Source organism: Bemisia tabaci, chromosome 8 (assembly GCF_918797505.1).
Source record: "Bemisia tabaci chromosome 8, PGI_BMITA_v3".
NCBI lineage: Eukaryota > Metazoa > Arthropoda > Insecta > Hemiptera > Aleyrodidae > Bemisia > Bemisia tabaci.
The window spans coordinates 47,073,533-47,092,573 of record NC_092800.1 but is presented as its reverse complement, the minus strand read 5'-3'; the positions used below and the strand labels follow the sequence as shown (position 1 = coordinate 47,092,573).

The window sequence follows — 19,041 nt, the reverse complement described above, 5'->3', positions numbered from 1 at the left end:
GGGGTTGACGAAACTCAAGTTGGGTTAAAAAAAAAAAAAAAACTCCTTATCGATACCCTTCCTTTGTATTTCGTCACACAGCATTTCGTAAAATCCGAATATTTGCTCTCCCGATTTTTAATATCTGATGTTGGCTCAGTTTCAGGTCTCACAAGACGAAAACCATGATGGAAAGGTGTTGGAAAGTGTCCGTGATCCTCCTGATCGCTAGTGATCTGTCGTCTTTCACCTGGGGCGCGCCCACGCCTAACGCACCGAGCACGTACAACACGCCTGACGCACCGAGCACGATCAACACAACAAACGCACCGAGCTCATACACCCAAGTGAACACGAAAAACACGGAGGTGAACGACAGTCACAATCACAATCAGATTACATCAGCAGCTAACAATTCTACCGCAATCAGCTTGAAAGGAAAAACCAATGGAGTTTCGCAGACCAGTTGCCAAGGTTGCAAAGCCCACAACTCCCACAACGGAGACAAAAATATCAACGTCCAGACGAATTTCGTGAAGGAGACGCATAATCATTACTATGGAGAACCGGCACCAGCAAAACAGGAATATCCGCCGAATCAGGAATATCCGTCAAAGGAGCAATCTCAACCAAAACAGCAATATTAGTATGTGACCGTCCACAGGGGAAGAGCTACATCGATGGCGAGGGTGCTTTAAAACGCCTTCTCCTCCGTGCGTATGCAACACGGAAATCCGTGGAGCCCGAATAGTTGCATTCAGAAGTTTTAATAACATTTGTTTAGAGTGCCTTTTGCGACACCGAAAAAAATAATATGCTGTTTTAGCATTTAGGATGTCAAAAATGTGTCTGGTGATCCCAAGATGCTGCTTTTACTGCCCCCGCAGTTAATTTTACATCCTGTGTATGCAAATTCAACTGAGGGGGCAGTAAAGGCAGCATCTTGGGATCACCAGACACATTTTTGACATCCTAGATGCTAAAACAGCATATTATTTTTTTCGGTGTACGGAAGAACGTCATATGAGCATTCGAATGCTGACTGTACCTATTCCTCCCGGAAAATATTGTTTTTTGAAGGAAGTTATGCATTATTCTGCCGTGCTAAGGAAAAACGCCGTATGAACCTTCAGACGTTGCCAAATTTCCTTTCATAATACAAAAATCACGTGGTTAACTCATGAATATGTATCTTCCATTTTTTCAGACAATTTTGTACGTATAATTTCACTTAAAGGTCCTGAAAATTTCAAGAAAAAATATTCATAACTTTCCTCAAAAATAAACATTTTAACGAAGGAAATTTGGCAACTCTCGAATGTTCATACAGCGTTCTTCCTTAGCATGGCAGTATTCATCTCAAAATTTTCAGATGATTTAGATCAAATTACGAAAAAAAATCTCTGAAAAATCGTAGGAAAAGTATGTATAGATGTTCCCAAAGATTCGTGATTTGTCAAAGGAAATTTGGCAACATCTGAAGGTTCATACGGTGTGTTTCCCTGGCACAGAAGTGATGTTTGTAGCATGCGTTATTTACCGATGGGGATTGTCTTGAGACTCTTACACATATTGAATTAATTTCAGCGTTGCCTCTTTTGCCAAGGAAGTAAAATATCACTAGTTTTTAACGCGACGTCGGTAATTTTCCGAAAAAGCCTTGATAGTGTAAAGTTATTACAACATTGTCCCCGTAAAATATGGACTATGACCCAAACATGCCCTAGCGAAGGAACGACAAATGTGACAGTCATTATACAATGGACACTTTAGGAAAAACATTTCAAATGCACATCCCGGCAGATTGATGACCGAAAAGCGGAACCACATAGTTCCATTGCGGCGCGACTCTGCAAACGTACTGTTATACTTTATTTTTTCTTCGGAAAATCGTTGAACGTAATTTCCTAAAAACATCCTTGATTTTGCATCTCTAATGCCAGTGGAATATCTTGCATCCGGCATCCAGGAGGGAGATCAATCCTATGAGGGCCATTGTTGAGCCACCCTGAATATTCTCAACTCCGTGGCAAAAATCCGCATTTTTCGCCAAAATCGGATTTCAGACCCATGTTTAGGCCATTAAGGGACCCGAAAAGAGACCAAGAATGACCAAATCACGATGCACTCCGTAAATGGACATTTCAATGAGCCCAATATCGTAGAATTGAGGAAATATAGTCGGAATGCGCCCAAAAATGACCCGATATATTCGATAGCCCTCCTTTCGATGTGTAACGTTGGCTTGTTTCTCCACGAAAAAGTAATATACGAGCGAAAATTTTGGAACGCTGCTGTGGAGTCACGTATTTTGGCATTTCGGCTATCAATATGGCTCAGTTTCGAGGTAAGGTATAGGTCAGCGACTCGTGATGAGAAACTACTCAGCGCAGGGAGCGCCTCGCAGTGTTATGATTTTTGTAATAACGGCGCTCCAGTTTGTACAGCTTACCATAAGTCCTTGACTTAATGCGAAAATCAAAGATATACTGTTTTCAAAATTGAATTACGCGTAATAAGCTATAGCTAGAACATTCTTCTTCTTGTTGACATCAACTAGTTTTATAAAAATGAAAAGGCCTTTTCTCAAAATGAAATTTCTTTGACCCTGTGTCCTTTCTTCACCCAATTATATCCCTCTTTTATTTGTCCACCATTTCAACAACAGTCAATTGCGACCATTCTGGCTGAATGATACACCGATGCATGGCAGTACGACAAACCTGCTCAATTGTTCAACTACTTCAAATTACTAGTTGTACCTACAAAAGTATACCACCAAAAAGATTTCCATGTAAATACATAAAAACCGCCGAGCTTAAAATATAGACATTCTTAACCCAAAGTGCAGTGATATGCCACGAATAGACTTCCGTGTAAATTTCATTGATAATAATTTAAATTTTCTCTTCCCTTCAACATTACTTTCGGGAAACCTCAAAATATAGACCCAAAAATATGTAGTATACAAAATCAATGCAAATTTATCACTTTTATGTACCATTTTACGCAAAAAAAAAAAAAATTAATGTGCATTGATTTTTTATAATATTTTTTTCGTCTATAATCCTCGGTTCCCCGATAGTAGGGTTGAAGGGAAGAGAAACTATTGGTGGGATATCAGGGGGTTTTCCATGAATTTCATAGATGAATAAATAAGAAATAATAACGTTCAGATTTTTTAAGATAAATTTTGTTTTCAATTGAGGAGATGTTTGAAAAATTTACGGATGGTTGATAGGTTTTTGATCAGCACAGAAAGTTATAAAAAGAACGTAACGTAGCTTTTCCACACTTTCAAAGCAAAGAAGCTTCCTCAAAGCTCAGACAGTTAAATAGACTTTCAACATTATTATTGCCATTCACAACCCTGGTAAACATTGGCGACAAGAGCTGCGTTTCGAAATACCATAGGAGCTCTTATAGCCGACTGAAGAAGGCGATAGAAAATCATGTAGCTGGCTGTAGAAAGTGGAAAAAATCATACGGCCGGGCTACACGAAGCTATAAAAAATTATACAGCCGGGCTATAGTTCCTATCGCCGGGCTTTACACTTTATCGCCTGGCTGTTGCTTTTTCGTCATCGGCTATAAAAGGCTATGAGAAATTGTGTAGAAATTCGTGTGCTTTGTAAATCCTTAAGTTTGTGCGGAATCGCCTTAATATTTACAAAACACACATTATATTTTCCTTTAATACATATTTGTTTTCATCAATTAAAATGAGAATAATCCATACAGGATGTGCAAACATTTCAAAATCATGTGTTGAATAACGCTGACTCCGCCAGATTAAATATTAGGTACAACCTAACACAAAGCGGAGCGGCGACGCACTGGCGCCTACAAACCTAACAGGGATACTACACGCATTGCGCAACGCGTGAAGTATCCGTGTTAGGTTTGAAGGCGCCAATGCGCGTTTCGCGCTGGCTGCCCGCCTGCCGCGCCGCAGCGTGCCACGGCGCTTGAAGCAACTATTTCACACCAGAGGTATTGCACGATATCATTCGAAACTGAAGGCGCTCAGAAAACATACGGAGCTTTCCTCGCAAAATAAATCAAGATACTACGGCCCAAAAAGAGAGCAGTAGTCCAAAAACTCACTAAGTCCTAGCATCCGTAATTAGTAACGTTTAGTATACACTTTATCACCTGGCTGTTGCTTATAATCGCCATCGGCTATAAAAAGCTATATAAGAAATTGTGTAGCCGGCTATAGAAGCTATTGGAAATCTTACAGCCGGCTGTAGGTCTATGGTATTTTGGAACACAGATTCTACTGTCAATTTTTACCAGGGAAATGTCAGGTAGTGCGTGTGTCATAGAGTCAATTTGACCAGTTTGTCCTCGATATCCTGATAGACAATGTGAGCGGCCATGATGCAATAATAGTTTCTAGCAGCCTGTCTGGTCTTGTTTGAGTAATTTGATCGTAGCCTTGGTAGAGTGATAGTATTAGAACATTTTTCAAAGCAATTTTTGTGATTAGAGCTTGCACCGAAAAAAATAATATGCTGTTTTAGCATCTAGGATGTCAAAAATGTGTCTGGTGATCCCAAAATGCTGCCTTTACTGCCCCTGCAGTTGAATTTGCATTCACAGGATGTAAAATTAACTGCGGGGGCAGTAAAGGCAGCATCTTGGGATCACCAGACACATTTTTGACATCCTAGATGCTAAAACAGCATATTATTTTTTTCGGTGTGCATTTGGTTGGTTTATGATCAGCCGCAAACCAAGTGAACATTATTCTCGTCCAAGGAGAGAGACTAAGCACAACTCGTGGGCTACTTGAGACAGCAGAATAAAAAACAAACCCTGGAACCAAATTTCACAAAAATCGATTTAACATGAGCTGATATATAGGTAGCACTTAAAGACACGTTCGCCATTCTCAGTAGAGAAATATACAGGGTGTTCCAAAAGTCCAGCTCCCCCCCCTCTAACTTTTGAACGGTTCGAGATAGAAAAATGAAACTTGGGAATGTTCCTATCTCAAAGGGGACCATCTTTCGGGGGGGGGGGGGTCAAAATTTTGGCCTCCCCTCAGGGGGGCGGCGGGGTGCCCCCCCCCCCCCCCCCGAGGGGGGACCTACGGGAAAAAAACCAATTTTAAGATAATTAAATCTATGACCATTTAAATCTCGATATTTTTAACTTTTCCCGAAATTTGTGGACTTGCGAACATAATGTTGAACTGATTTTGACCTTACTGAGATAATGTGGATGCAAATCCAGGGGAAATTAGCTTATTTCGTGGGAAAATTGAATGACCTTTGAATTGATGTATTTGGGGGTCCGAACCCCCCCCCCCTCCCCCCTGAAAATTAGTTTGAGGAGATTTCTGCAATTTTTACTTAAAAAGGAACACAATTTGGTAAATTTTCCCGTTCTATTTTTTTCTTTACGATAATTTGAACCGGAGTTATGATTTTTTGAAAATAGGTCAAAAATGACCTTTGACCTATCATAACTTGGTCAAAATTAGGACATTGATCTGCAGTTTGCGCCAAAATTCTTAGTTTTTTATGCTCTTTCGAATGAGGTATCACAAGATAGGGGTTGCTATTTGAAAGAAAGTTGGGGGCCCCCGTCCCCCCTGACGGGGGGACCAAAATTTTGACCCCCCCTCCCCCCAAAGATGGTCCCCTTTGAGATAGGAACATTCCCAAAGTTTCATTTCCCTAGCGCAATTCGTTCAAAAGTTAACAGGGGGGGACGGACTTTCGTTACACCCTGTAGTTCAAACATGAAGAACCATCGGACCCTCTTTCATTCTGATCCTAGCAATAAGTACGTAGTTTTACTTCCACAGATGGGCAAACGTTGAAAGCCATAGAAAACTGAGCCTGAAGTTTTTGAAACGTCGTATCCCTCTTAATGATTAATTCAAAGAACATCTGTCACCAAGATTATGCACTCTCTCTCTCTAAACCTACTTAGTCATCACCCTGTAATAGTAAAAGTGAGTCAGCCTGACGACGTCAGACTATGTTTCATAAAGTATCCTGAGTCAGACTGATTCAGGCTGATGTCAGCCAGACTGAATGATCGAGTGAAATTTGTTGTGCACAACAAATTTCATTCGACCAGCTGCGATGTTTTTCTGCTGTTTGTGTGCAAGCATTGAAAGTCATATAAAACTGACTAAATAGTCACGATTTTAAAACATCGTATCGCACTTGCACTGATTCAAAAGCATCAGACACCAAAAAGGCATTTCTCTGAATCTTGAAAAATTATCATGCCAAATTTCAGCATGCAAGATCCTCAGAGAAGTATTTTTGCTGCATTTGAGCAAAAGTTAAAAAATAGCGAAAATCGGCAATTCCTAATATTTTCTGTGTAGTTAATAGTTAAATTACAGCGTCGACCGACGCTTAGCGGCTTATCGTCCCGCGTGCTTGTGTTTGCTGTGGAGGTGCTAAAAGGCGTTTTCTGTGCACCTTAGGTATCTCAGGCTCAGTTTTAGCTTGGCGGGGGCTAAATCATAATCCCTGTGATAATGTAGTGCACAATTCAAAAAAAAAACAAGCAGTTCCAACGCCCAAGCGTTGAAGGGCGCTTCTTTGACAAAGCATATTACTACCAACTTATGTACCCGAAGGCTGACGAAGCTGGAATTTAAAGTGGGATTCTTTAACCGCAAAATCCTTCGGAACTTCAGAACGACCGCGAAGCTCTAAAACTTTCCACAAGCACTGAGTGGTGAATTTCAGTTAGTGGTGAATGGAAACATAAAGGATGCACTGTAAATCAGACGACGGGAAAGAGCGGCGGAACCTCTAAAGCTGGTGCGTCAACGCGATCTAGCGGACAGCGGCGTCGCGACGCCGCGAGGTAGGGCGCGCAGGTCGCGGGGGAGCGGGGTCGCGTGAAGAAGAGTTCAGCAGTGGGGAGGGGAAGCGCGGGTCCCGGGGAAGAGAGGGACCGGCCGGCCGGCGGTGACATCGGCGCTGGCTGGACCCATATTCACGGCGTGAACGCAGGCAGCGCTAATGTCTCCGCTAACTGGAGTTGGGGGTCCTTATTCATTCTCTTGGTCCATGACATAACCTTAAACCTTCCGCTCAATGCCGCAAACTAGAGTACCTGTATAGCGAGAGTATGGACAGATCGCTTCATGGAGGGCTTAGGGCCCAAAAGTGCAGCCACCCTTCTAACCAACTTCTAACGCACAAAATTTCACTGCCAGTCTGCAGATTCCAATTCTAACTATTCTAACCATGATGGCAAAGAATGTACAGAAATGAGCGTTCTTCCGCGAAATTGAGTAAATTTATGCAAAAACTGAGTCAAACACGTGCTTAATAAACGACGGTTCGTAACAATAGTATTAGTAAATCGTTCTGGATAATTGAAATTCATAGGTTGGCTGCATTTCTGGGCCCTAACTTTATTCGCAGAAGCATCGGTGAAGGCCTGATGGATTTTCGGAGTTTCACATCTGTCCATACTCTCGCTATACAGGTACTCTACCGCAAACAGCTGACGTGTCGATGCTGCGCCAAGAAAATGAACCAATCACAAAGTAGCACAGTAATACGTCACTAAAATGAAGAGATCACGTGACTGTTCGTAATATTTTCAAATCGATCTGAAAGTACTGCCTCGGATATAAGTATTTAAAGCATAAGGAGGACCTAAAATACTTTAACCAGGTAATACGTCCGTGCGAGATTGTTATGCTTAAAAGCAAAACATTTCACGAAAACTTTTACGAATACCAGATGCAGAAAAAAATCCAATTTTCCCGGGTGTACCAGAATGGCGTCATTACCCATAAGGCAAAAGGGCATGTAGTATAGTACATGTTACATCGGGGGAGTCGAACGGTTGGAAAGGGCGCATCTGGTACCCAGAAGCGCCCAAAAGGAGAGAGAAAGACAATCGAAACCCTGAATTTTATTTAGTAGAGCATGACCCAAGAATAAGGGTCATAGTTAATGGACCTAGTTTGACAAAAACGCGCCAACCCAAAAAGTAGTGATCGCGATAACTATCGATTTTATCGGTTGGTTATCGCGATTATATCGGTTGCAATATATCGAGATATTATCGCATAAAAAATTGCTACATATGGCGATTAAGTCGCTACACATCGCAATTTTTGGTTCGATAAAATCGCGATCAATTTTCGTCGATAAAATCGAGATTAAATCGCCATTTATATATCGCGAATTTTATTTCGAAATTATCGCGATAAATTGTCGGGCGATAAAATCACGATTTTATTCCGATAAGATCGAGGATAATCGCTCAGATGTTGAATCCTGGCGATTTTATCGCCGATAAAATCGCAATATATAGCGATTTTTCCGCTGAGAAATGCTACTTGGGAGATGGCAATTCGGTAAGAAATGAATGGGCAATTTTATAATTTTCTCCTGTAGGAAATTGAAAGTCGAGAAAAAAACTGTTAAACGTGAAATTAGTCGATAAATCAAATAAATGTAGAAAAACTTACTTCTGCTTTCTCTTTCAATATTGTTTGCTTAATTTTATTTGAGCAGTCGCGAACTGAAGATGGATTGCAAAGTAGTCTAAAACGCGTTTACAGTTGACAAAATTGAAGGAAGAAAAGAGAGTTTCTAAAAATTTACTATGTAAATCCACGTAATATTTCCCTTTGTGAAAAATAGTTCCCAGCGCACAATATACCTGCTAAAAAAATAGTAGTTGAGATGGTCCTGAAAATTAAGTCCATGGAAGAATGAAACTTCAAACTTCATTTTCTCATAGTTCAAACTTAATGCGGCTTGGTATATTCCTGTTGAGATTATCCAAAAGGAGTAGCCTTTAGACAATGGTATGCAATAAAAAAAGCCCTATGCAACATATTTTTTCCTCAAAATCTTACGTAGGAAACGATTTAATCAACAAGAAGTCTGGAAATCAACTCCCTAATAAAATATAAGCCTTTACAATCAACACTGGTTAAGTGTGTGACAAACATACACATAACGTCAATTGTATTCAGTCTAGAAGCACAGAATTAATTATTTCTTTGATGAAACGAATGTTCAGCCCATTTATGGGCTATATTTATAGAGGTCATAAGTAATTGGGCGTATTTATCCAAAATTAACTCAACTGCAGTGCACGTTGCCTACCATCGTCTAGGATTTCATTTTTTTTTTTTTTTTTTGACAGGAGCCCAAAAAACGGAACGCTTTAAAGCGTTCCATTAATTCCTTCCGTACGAGAACAAATTTATTCACAAAATTTCGAGTTGAAATATTGTTTGGTTGTCTGTTCGAAAAATTAAAGTGAAACTTATGCACTTGCGGAACGGCTGATGTAGGTAGTCGCTGATTTCAATCAATCCCTCTCAATTAGGGTCCAATCAGCAAAAGGCCCCGACTCATTATGATCAAAGTTTAGGCGTTTCAAAATTTATTTTTGCAAAGAGAAACAAGTTAACTATATAGCTTGAAATTTCTGCTCAGAGAGAGGAAAAATCAAGGAAATTTTCAAGTGATGAAATTCACTAAAAATATATTATATGACCGGAAGTCTGCAAAATCACGAACGGAGATACCTACGTGGTTTCGCACTTTCGTCATCGATTTCACTTTATTTATGAGCGTCCATTCCTCGGAAACAGGGACCTCATTTGCCAAAAAACCAAAATTGAGATTCGGCCCGATCGCAAGTTGCATTTCTGATCGATGGCTGAAGTCGGAAAAAACGTAATCCGATTGTGACGTTATAAACCGCTCAAATTTGTTCTTTCTTTCTTTTAAAGAAAACTAACCATCAGTTTTTCTTCATTATATCTATGAATTTCCATCCTTTAATCAAACATATTCTCAGAAACTTCCGGAATGAGATAGTTTGGTTGTTTTTTCATTAAAAAATAGAATGTTGGCGGCGATTTTGAAACACTGCAATATGGTTACGTATTTTTCGACTTTAGCCGTAGATGTTTCACAAAGTATACACAAAAACTGCCCGAAAATGGCGAACAAAAGCGAAGCTATGATGACAGGAGAATTTTATTTCAAGAACCGCAATTTTTAGAGAGGAAAGAGCGTTAATTGACTTGAACTTTTGAATAAACTCTGACTGAAGTTTTAGTCCATCATGTATAGGATTCAAAATTGTCAATTGAAATACAACCTCGTACCCTATGCACTCCTGCAGGTACGAGAATAAATAAAAACATAGTTTTTTGTTTACCATGATCCAGCTAAAGGCACCGGTGAACGAGAAAATTGGTTCAACCAATCAAACAAGAACCACAAACAATTGCGGTGATGTGGTAAAATAACTGCATCGGAGTGATGCAGTGTATGTTGCCTATCTCCTGATAGAAGGAGCACTTCTCATTGAAATATCGACGGGCTAAGTCCGCGACTACGTATACGTTTAAGAATATTGCTGTGGAGCAGTTTTACATTCAAAATATAAAGTACTAGGGGGCCCTGCCCCCTGACCGCTACGCGGTCCAACCCCCGGGAGGGCGCCTCGCGCCCTCAGGCCCGCTTCGCGGGCCCTATACGCATATCCACGGTGAAACTACCAAACCACGGATCTCGGTTTGCGACGTCGCAGACTTCCTGTCATACTTTATTTTTTAAATGAAAAACTACTCAACATCCAGTCTTGAAAATTTCTGTGATTTTTCCTCTTCGTGCGGAGAAAATTCCGTGAAAATTTCAAAGAATGATATTGATTTGGTCTACTTCAAAAAAATAAAATGTGAGCGTAGATTTTTAAACACCGCAAACGAGATACGTGGTTTGGTAGTTTCACCTTCGATATGTATGGGCAAAAATGTTCTTCCATTTTAATACACCATTTTGTGTTCGAGCTGCATCGATTTCAAAATTTTTGACGTAGCACCCAGATTTGTAAATGATGAGGAATAGCTGGATGTACATAATTTCACAGTCTACTTACTGGAGAAATTTCCATTTATTATGTTATTTTTAAATACTTAATTTAAAAAAAAATCGGATTTTAACCGTTAAGAGTTAATAATATTTGGTCCGTCCCGACGCGACGCAGCGCCTGCCTTCTCACTTTGTATCTGCTGTTAATCTGCTGTAAATATTAATAGAAATTCATCAATCAAGTAAATTGACCAATGCCACAAATCGAAGCCGAAAGAATGCAGGAAAAATTGAGTTAAACCTTATACCTTGGACCTTGAACCTTGAACCCTGAGCGATGCACCGTTCCTCAACTCTTCGAAGGAGGAGCTCTTCACGAGCTTTTTCATTGTTTTATTGTTTATTCGAGTCACTCAGGTAGAATCCCACACCTTGACGTTTTTAGCGGAAACGACATATCTCTCACGCTATTAACATTGGACTTAGGTGACATGAGCTTTAAAAGCTCTACAACATTAAAAGTTCGGGGTTTCATAATTTTTTACACATCTACATCTACCACAGATGACATAAAATTTATTACATTTAATGTAGAGATCATCCTCATCGGTCCGGCAGTTCGTCAGAAATAGTGCTTCAAAGATTTTGCTTGTAGCTGTATAATATAGATGACAGGAAGTCTGCAACGTCGTTTAACCGAGACACGTGGTTGTGGACTTGCATAATCGATATACTGCAATGTAACTGAGATAATTGGCAATTTTCCATTGCATCGCCTATATTTCTAACATGCGGAACTCATTTTGTTGATTGTTTAAAATCGAAATTACTTGACAAAATCGGGTCATAATATTGCAATTTCATGTATATAAAAAAAAAAGAAATCACAATTTTACCACAATAAAACGCATTTTTATTCCGATATTTTCGTTGTCTTGTGCTACTAGGGGAGCGAGTGGCACAGATTTTGTACATTAAAAGTATTAAAATGGCAATATTCTCCCAATGTATGTAGTTACTCTATTGGAATATCCGAATAGAATACCCTTAACTCGTCAGCTCAGGGAATCTCAGTGTATTGAGGAGCCCGCTCCGAGTTTTTATCTAATGTTCGAATTCCATACGGTGCTCTCATTTCATTCTTTTGATACTTTTCTCTTTTTCTATGTATTCCCGTCTCCAATATTTTCCAAGAAGAGGCCTTCTACAAATTTTACGAGCTCAAAACTGCTTATTATAAGTCTATTGTTCCTCGTATCTAAGGAGGAAAGTGCATTCGGTTATCGTTGAAAAGCGAGTGAACTTGGGCTACTTTTAACGGAAAAAACTATCACCGGTATTCGCACCAGTGGCTTGGTATGCTTTATGATGTACCTATAAATGGATCTGCCATATAAACCCATGGTAAGGAATCGATTCTCAGAGTTTTCGCAACGAGCCCCTTAATAATCGATTCTTTACCATAGGTTCAAATGAGAAACTGTTGACAGCCAATGATTGGCACGCTTTGTGCAGACGATAAGAATAGCTTCCGAATTTTTACCTTGAGAAGTTTTCGCCTACCGCTCTTCACAAAGAAACACAATGCCTGAACTTGACATTACTCGTGTGGTATTTTGAAAACTGTCGACACTTTTAAACTGCATCGAATCATCAACATCCAGGATTGCTTTTAGCAGAGCTTTTTTGGGGAGCCTTAAAAACAGTGTTATCGGTGACGCATACTACGCCTGAACCCACGCAGGTACTAATGTTTTTCTTCATCACTCTGAGATAAATTTGTTGTGTTGATTTATATTTGTTCCTTTTTGGTTGTTTAATGTGATTTTTCATTTATTTCACAATGAGAGATCCAATTTTCCCCAGAGAAACCGTTCATACAGTAAAAAATAGCTGCGATAAAAAGACCTATCTGTAATGCTAAGGATGAAATGCCGCATATGAACTCACGTTACAGACTTTCCCCTCTTAAAATATAATTTTGGAGAAGATTTATGAATATTTCTACTTGAAATTTTCACATACTTCAGATTGCAGTGCGGTGAAATTTTTTAAAAAAAAAGTGAACGGGAAATATTCACAGGTTTTTCTGAATATCCGTATTTATTTAACGGAAAGACGGCGTACACAGGTTTATACGGCCCTCTTTTTTTAGTATGGCTGTAGAAGGCTTGCAACGCTGGTAAAGTTCTTTGTACATCACTGATCCATTCAAAAGCTCTTTCATGTATTTTTAATACATTTTTCCTCGTGAGAATATATTGGCTCCAAAACGTGCCCAAAACGTATTTTGGGCATGCAGAAAATAACGCATGTTTTTGAACGATTAGAATCATATTAGAGTCAGACTAACAACATTTTATGAGCGATCGTTTGCGTGTTCAATAGTAGATTTTTTTTTTTTTTTCAATCTCTGTTATGGCAACTAGCAGCGTGATTTTATAACTCGTGTTACCAGTTTTTTTTTTTTTTTTTTTTTTTTTTTTTTTTTTTTAATCGGTCAACCATCAGAATTTCCTACTAAAAGGCATGAGTGAGGGTACCTGACAACAGCAAAGTAATGATGCGAGGTTTAAGGGTTGCAGAAACTACTGGTTATCGGGAATTCTGAGGAGACAGGCCTGTTGGTGCGGAAATTTTGGAAACACGTAATATGCAACTTGAGGGTTTTAAACTGAATTTTAAGCACTACCGCACCGTTACGCGCAGAGTAATTTTTCTTCCATTCCATTGTCAATGTTTTCACTTAGTTTGCTATGTCTGGGATGTGCAAAGGCGGACTTCTGTTCAAAGTTTGAAGTCGAGCCGGATTCTCTGCGAAAACCGAATGATGGCACCGGGAATCTCATTATTCAGAGTGATATTAGAAATTAAAAACGCCTTCTAATTGCTGAGTTATACTGTACCGCAAAACATGCGAGTGACATAAAAATCTACGCAACAGTCACTTTTTTAGCTATCCCGTGTCCAGAGTGAAAATATAAAAAAAAAAAAAAAAAAAAAAAAAAAAACACTCTTAACAGCGAGGGAAAACTGGCTAACTACAATTTAATAAACTACGAATTTTGCAAGATGGAAAAAAAACTGTTTTCAATTTATCCAAATATCGTAAAACTACAAGCATAACACTATATGAGAGGCTCTTCACGTTGCTCTTCTGGCGTGAGCAGGGCGTATCTTGATTTCCGCATGAGCCGCAGAGAGCGTGGATTGCTAAGTCAAACAGGGCTTACGTGGATATTGAGATACGTCCTTACGTCAAAAGGGCGACGATAAATTATCAAACTATCGTTCAGTGCCCATGTTTTTAGGAGTTTGTCTCCATGCCTTCGAATTTATAATATTTAAGGTGGTGCTCCAGAGGATTGAATTTTCTGCGATTTCCGATTCTCGATTCTGAATCAATCCAATAGAGAAAGCGATGATAAAAAGAAGATGACGTCTGTCAGAGGTACAAAGAGAGAATATTTGGTTGCGCAATCAAGACGTCCGAAATTGTATCGGTCAATTTGGAGCTCTTAAAATTCGTAAGTATTCCGTTTTTTATCGTAGAGGTGGTCAAGAAAGTCATTTTCCATGTTTATTTTCTCATCAACTATCGAAACCAAAAAAAAAAAAAAAACCTGAACATATCGCTTTACAAAATCACTTTCTCGGCATAAATAATCATAATCTAACCATGAAAGTTCAGTTATGTTTCCGGACGTGATGTGTTTTTAAGTGAGTAAACTGCTCGCTTTGTTTCTCTACATCTACTCATTCTTCCAAAACGACGGCTTTAACCTTAGTAAAGTAATTTCGCCAACTTTTTATAAAGCCGTATGTTCTTGAAAATTGAGCCTTTTAAATGCTAATCATGTAAATTTTCTCTCAATCTGTCGAACTAAAAACATTTACTTACATACTTACATTATTTGAAAACATGCTGTGAGCTTTCGGTTCAATTGCTACTTACTGCTATAGATTACCTAGGTTACGAAACAAAAGTATGATCTCCTCATGGGTATGATATTGTTTCGTTGATAGTATCGATACAATAAACCCTGAACAAATTGGGGGAAAAAAAAAAAAAAAAATGTCATGCAACCCATCGAAAACGGGCGGAAAATTGTTTGCAGCATCCACGAAAAATATACGAAATTTTTAAGAGGTTTTTTGTAAGAATAACTCGAGCAATATATCATAAGAGAGCTGAGATAAAAAGTTTAAAGGCGGTCCCATTGATTTTAGCAAAAAATTTCTCTCAAAAATCGTCTCCTTATATCATACTCTGATGATGAAAGGAGGTTTCAGGAGGCCTACATAACAGAAGTGCATATCGACGGTGAAACTACCAAACCACGTATCTCGGTTTGCAACGTCGCAGACTTCCTGTCATACTTTATTTTTTAAATGAAAAACTACTTAACATCCAGTCTTGAAAATTTCTGTGATTTTTCCTCTTTGTGCGGAGAAAATTCCGTGAAAATTTCAAGGAATGATATTGATTTGGTCTACTTCAAAAAAATAAAATAAGAGCGTAGATTTTTAAACACCGCAAACGAGATACGTAGTTTGGTAGTTTCACCGTCGATATATAACACTGCAAAAGTACAATTTTCGCAAACCTCAAGTAAAATTTAGCAAAATAAGTTTGAAAATCCTTGCGAAGGGTTAATAATTGTAATAATTTGCCGTAATGATTTGCCGCTGCAAAATTAGGAAATCTATGATTTTGAAAAGCATTGACAACCTACGTTACTGACATGTGTTTAAAATTTGCAAAGCCAACAGTATTTTAACTAGCATGTTAGTACATAGGCTGTCCCAAAACAACTGGCACTAAGTCTGTCATTCGGGAACTACAATAGATATCGACATGCGGTTTGCGGGAGGTGATAGTTCATACTCTTAGCTCTTAAACGAGCCTAAGTTGAGCTAATTTGGTTCAAAACTCAACGAGTTACATCGATTTTCCCGAGACGTGTAAGAAATACCCCTACGGAATTTTTCGGTAATTTTTCATTCCTTAACTTTGCCTCCGCAAGCTGTGAAATTGGTTCAGACGTTATGAATCAAGTTTCCACTTCTCTGGATGCAAGTTTCTACTTGTCAGGAAGTGTTTCCATCACAGCCGAGAAGTTTTTTTCTGTTTGCAAAGTCAGTTTAGTGAAATTGTCCGGCCTGATAACGCGTTTTTTGTGTTTCGTCATGAGTTCACCCGCGGAGTTGAAGCAAGAGCAACGATACGCAATTCGATATTGCGTTCGTCGTGAATTATCTGCTTCTGAAACTGTGAATGAAATGACAGTGGCTTAGAAGTGTTTCAGAAGCAGATAATTCACGACGAACGCAATATCGAATTGCGTATCGTTGCTCTTGTTTCAACTCCGCGGGTGAACTCATGACGAAACACAAAAAAACGCGTTATCAGGCCGGACAATTTCACTAAACTGACTTTGCAAACAGAAAAAAAACTTCTCGGCTGTGATGGAAACACTTCCTGACAAGTGGAAACTTGCATCCAGAGAAGTGGAAACTTGATTCATAACGTCTGAACCAATTTCACAGCTTGCGGAGGCAAAGTTAAGGAATGAAAAATTACCGAAAAATTCCGTAGGGGTATTTCTTACACGTCTCGGGAAAATCGATGTAACTCGTTGAGTTTTGAACCAAATTAGCTCAACTTAGGCTCGTTTAAGAGCTAAGAGTATGAGCTATCACCTCCCGCAAACCGCATGTCGATATCTATTGTAGTTCCCGAATGACAGACTTAGTGCCAGTTGTTTTGGGACAGCCTATGTAGTTAGTTATAACATGTTAACTAACATGTCGCTCTTATAGCGCTTTTGTGCTATCTGCGACACCCACCCACCGTTGATAGCGATCTTGCCAGAGCTCTTCCGGCAATTGCATCTCCTCATTTCCTGCCTTATCCATCAATCCGCGATTTAGCAGGGCGTCCTCTACGTTTTCTGCCAGAGGAGGGTGGGACCCCATCCAGAACTTTCTTAGGCAAATCTTAGGCTTTCATCTGGCATACTTTGCACATATGTCCATCTACCAGACGAGCTGTTTCGTGAAAATGTCGTGCATTATGATGTTTTCAACACCCATGATTTCACGTATCCTTTCATTTCGAACCTGACTCTCGCTTGACACTCCGGCTGATCTTCGCCAGTAGGTATAGTCCATGTCGGTATTGCCTTAAGATTGTCCTGGGATCGTTTCTTCAACTGCTATACCTTGCTCGCCATGGATTAATATGCTTATGATGATGGAGTTATACATCCATCGTCCAGCAAATCCGCAGTATCCCGCAGAATTTTATGTGTTGTAAAATACAGTGAAAATTATTTCAATCCCTTGTTAGAATCTAATACCAGAGTTATACTGCTGAACTTTACTCGAGTTTCGTACTAATTACCCTCTAGATAGGATGCAGTGTTGAAGCTTCCCTCCCAAAATCGAAAGTGGCGTGGCGTGCTTTGCGATATACAGATTGATCTGCCATTTCAACATGTAGAAAAAGATCGATTAACAGGGTGTGCGAACACCTTAATAATCTATTCTTTGCCATAGCTTAAAATGGGGAAATGTCGATTATCGATCATTCACACCTCGCCACTGAAGTTAAGTACAATATAAGTCATACAGGACCTCTCCAAGGAAATGAGCTATTTCCGGAATAACAATGAATATGGCACACGTTTTTGAAGTTTTCAGATCTCACGATACAACATGAGGAGGTGTCTGGATTTGATCGTCATCCTTCTCGTAGCTTCATCTCTGACGTCATTCATAACGGGGGCTCCATGGATGATCCCTGTTGTCAGCGGCTCGAACTATGAACATACAGCACACGCAGATGACACCTCACACGCAATGAATTACAAAAATGATATAGCAAATTGGGATAAAAATATTACCATAAATAACAATGTCAAGGTAGAAATTCACAAGTATCCAACACCGCCTGGTTCAGGAGGATATCCGCCTGGTTCGGGGGGATATCCGCCAAGCCCAGTTGGCTGAAGTACTTACATGAACCCAAAAACATTATGGATACTTGCATGTACAATAGATTACTTTTGTGACCGTTTACGGGTAAAATCCTCAAAAATTCAAAAATTGGTAATTAAATGCAACTCGTGTGATGGGAGTGTTCTGCGATTCTGCGTGAATTTTTTGACAAATAATAGTCTGAAGTGCCAGAATTGAGGAAGATTATAAGTTGCATGCAACAGGGATGATCCAAAAGTCCCTTCCGTCCCCTCTAACTTTCTACCTAATTGAGGTAAAGATTTGAGGAACGTGGGGGATGTTCCTAGGTCAAAGGGAGCTACTTTTTGGCCCTCCTAAAATCTTCAGGGAGGTCCCCCCCTGGGGGGCAACGGCCGACCCCAACTTTTTTTTCAAATTGGAAGACCCCTTTTGGGATAGCTCGTCCAAAAGAACATATAAAAAGAAAACTTTTCGCGCAAACCCGAAGTCAATATCTCAAACCGTTTCAAAATGGCGGCCGGTTAAAGTTCAAAAAAGCCGAAAATTGCTATCCCGTTTTTTGATGATGGATTTCCTGAAACTTGTAACTTAAGGGTATTTTGGCATAAGTTTAACACATTTGAACTTAGATCTCAAAAAAAAAAAAAAAAAAAAAAAATTGGTCATTTTGAACTATAACCGGCGGCCATTTTCGAAATTTCGGTTTTTTTTTTTCAAATCTAACGTCTAATTCGTTCTTCTCGTGTCAAAATACTTTAAGATACAGATTTTCGCGCAAATCAATCGACATGTGACCGGTGTGAATTTTCGACCTTTTGGGCGCTTCTGGGTACCAGATGCGCCCTTTCCAGCCGTTCGACTCCCCCGATGTAACATGTACTATACTACATACCGTTTTGCCTTATGGGTAATGACGCCATTCTGGTACACCCGGGAAAATTTGATTTTCTTCTGCATCTGGTATTCGTAAAAGTTTTCGTGAAATGTTTTGCTTTTAAGCATAACAATCTCGCACGGACGTATTACCTGGTTAAACTATTTTGGGGCTTCGTTATGCTTAAATGCCTCATACTCGAGGTTGAAGTTTCAGATTGATTCGAAAAAATCACGAACAGTCACGTGATCTCTTCATTTTAGTGACGTATTACTGTGCTATTTTGTGATTGGTTCATTTTCTCGGCGCAGCATCGTCAAGCGTCAGCTGTTTGCGGCTCTGGGTCAGAGACAAGAGACCCTC

General features: G+C 39.5%; 1 long non-coding RNA gene across 1 annotated transcript; it reads left to right on the top strand.

The window, feature by feature from the left end:
- Nucleotides 1-11,294: 11,294 nt before the first annotated feature.
- On the top strand, nt 11,295-18,462 carry LOC109041464 (uncharacterized). Its single transcript, XR_002009956.2, has 3 exons — nt 11,295-12,564; nt 14,170-14,347; nt 17,519-18,462. It is a non-coding gene; the product is annotated as an uncharacterized lncRNA (long non-coding RNA).
- Nucleotides 18,463-19,041: the final 579 nt, after the last annotated feature.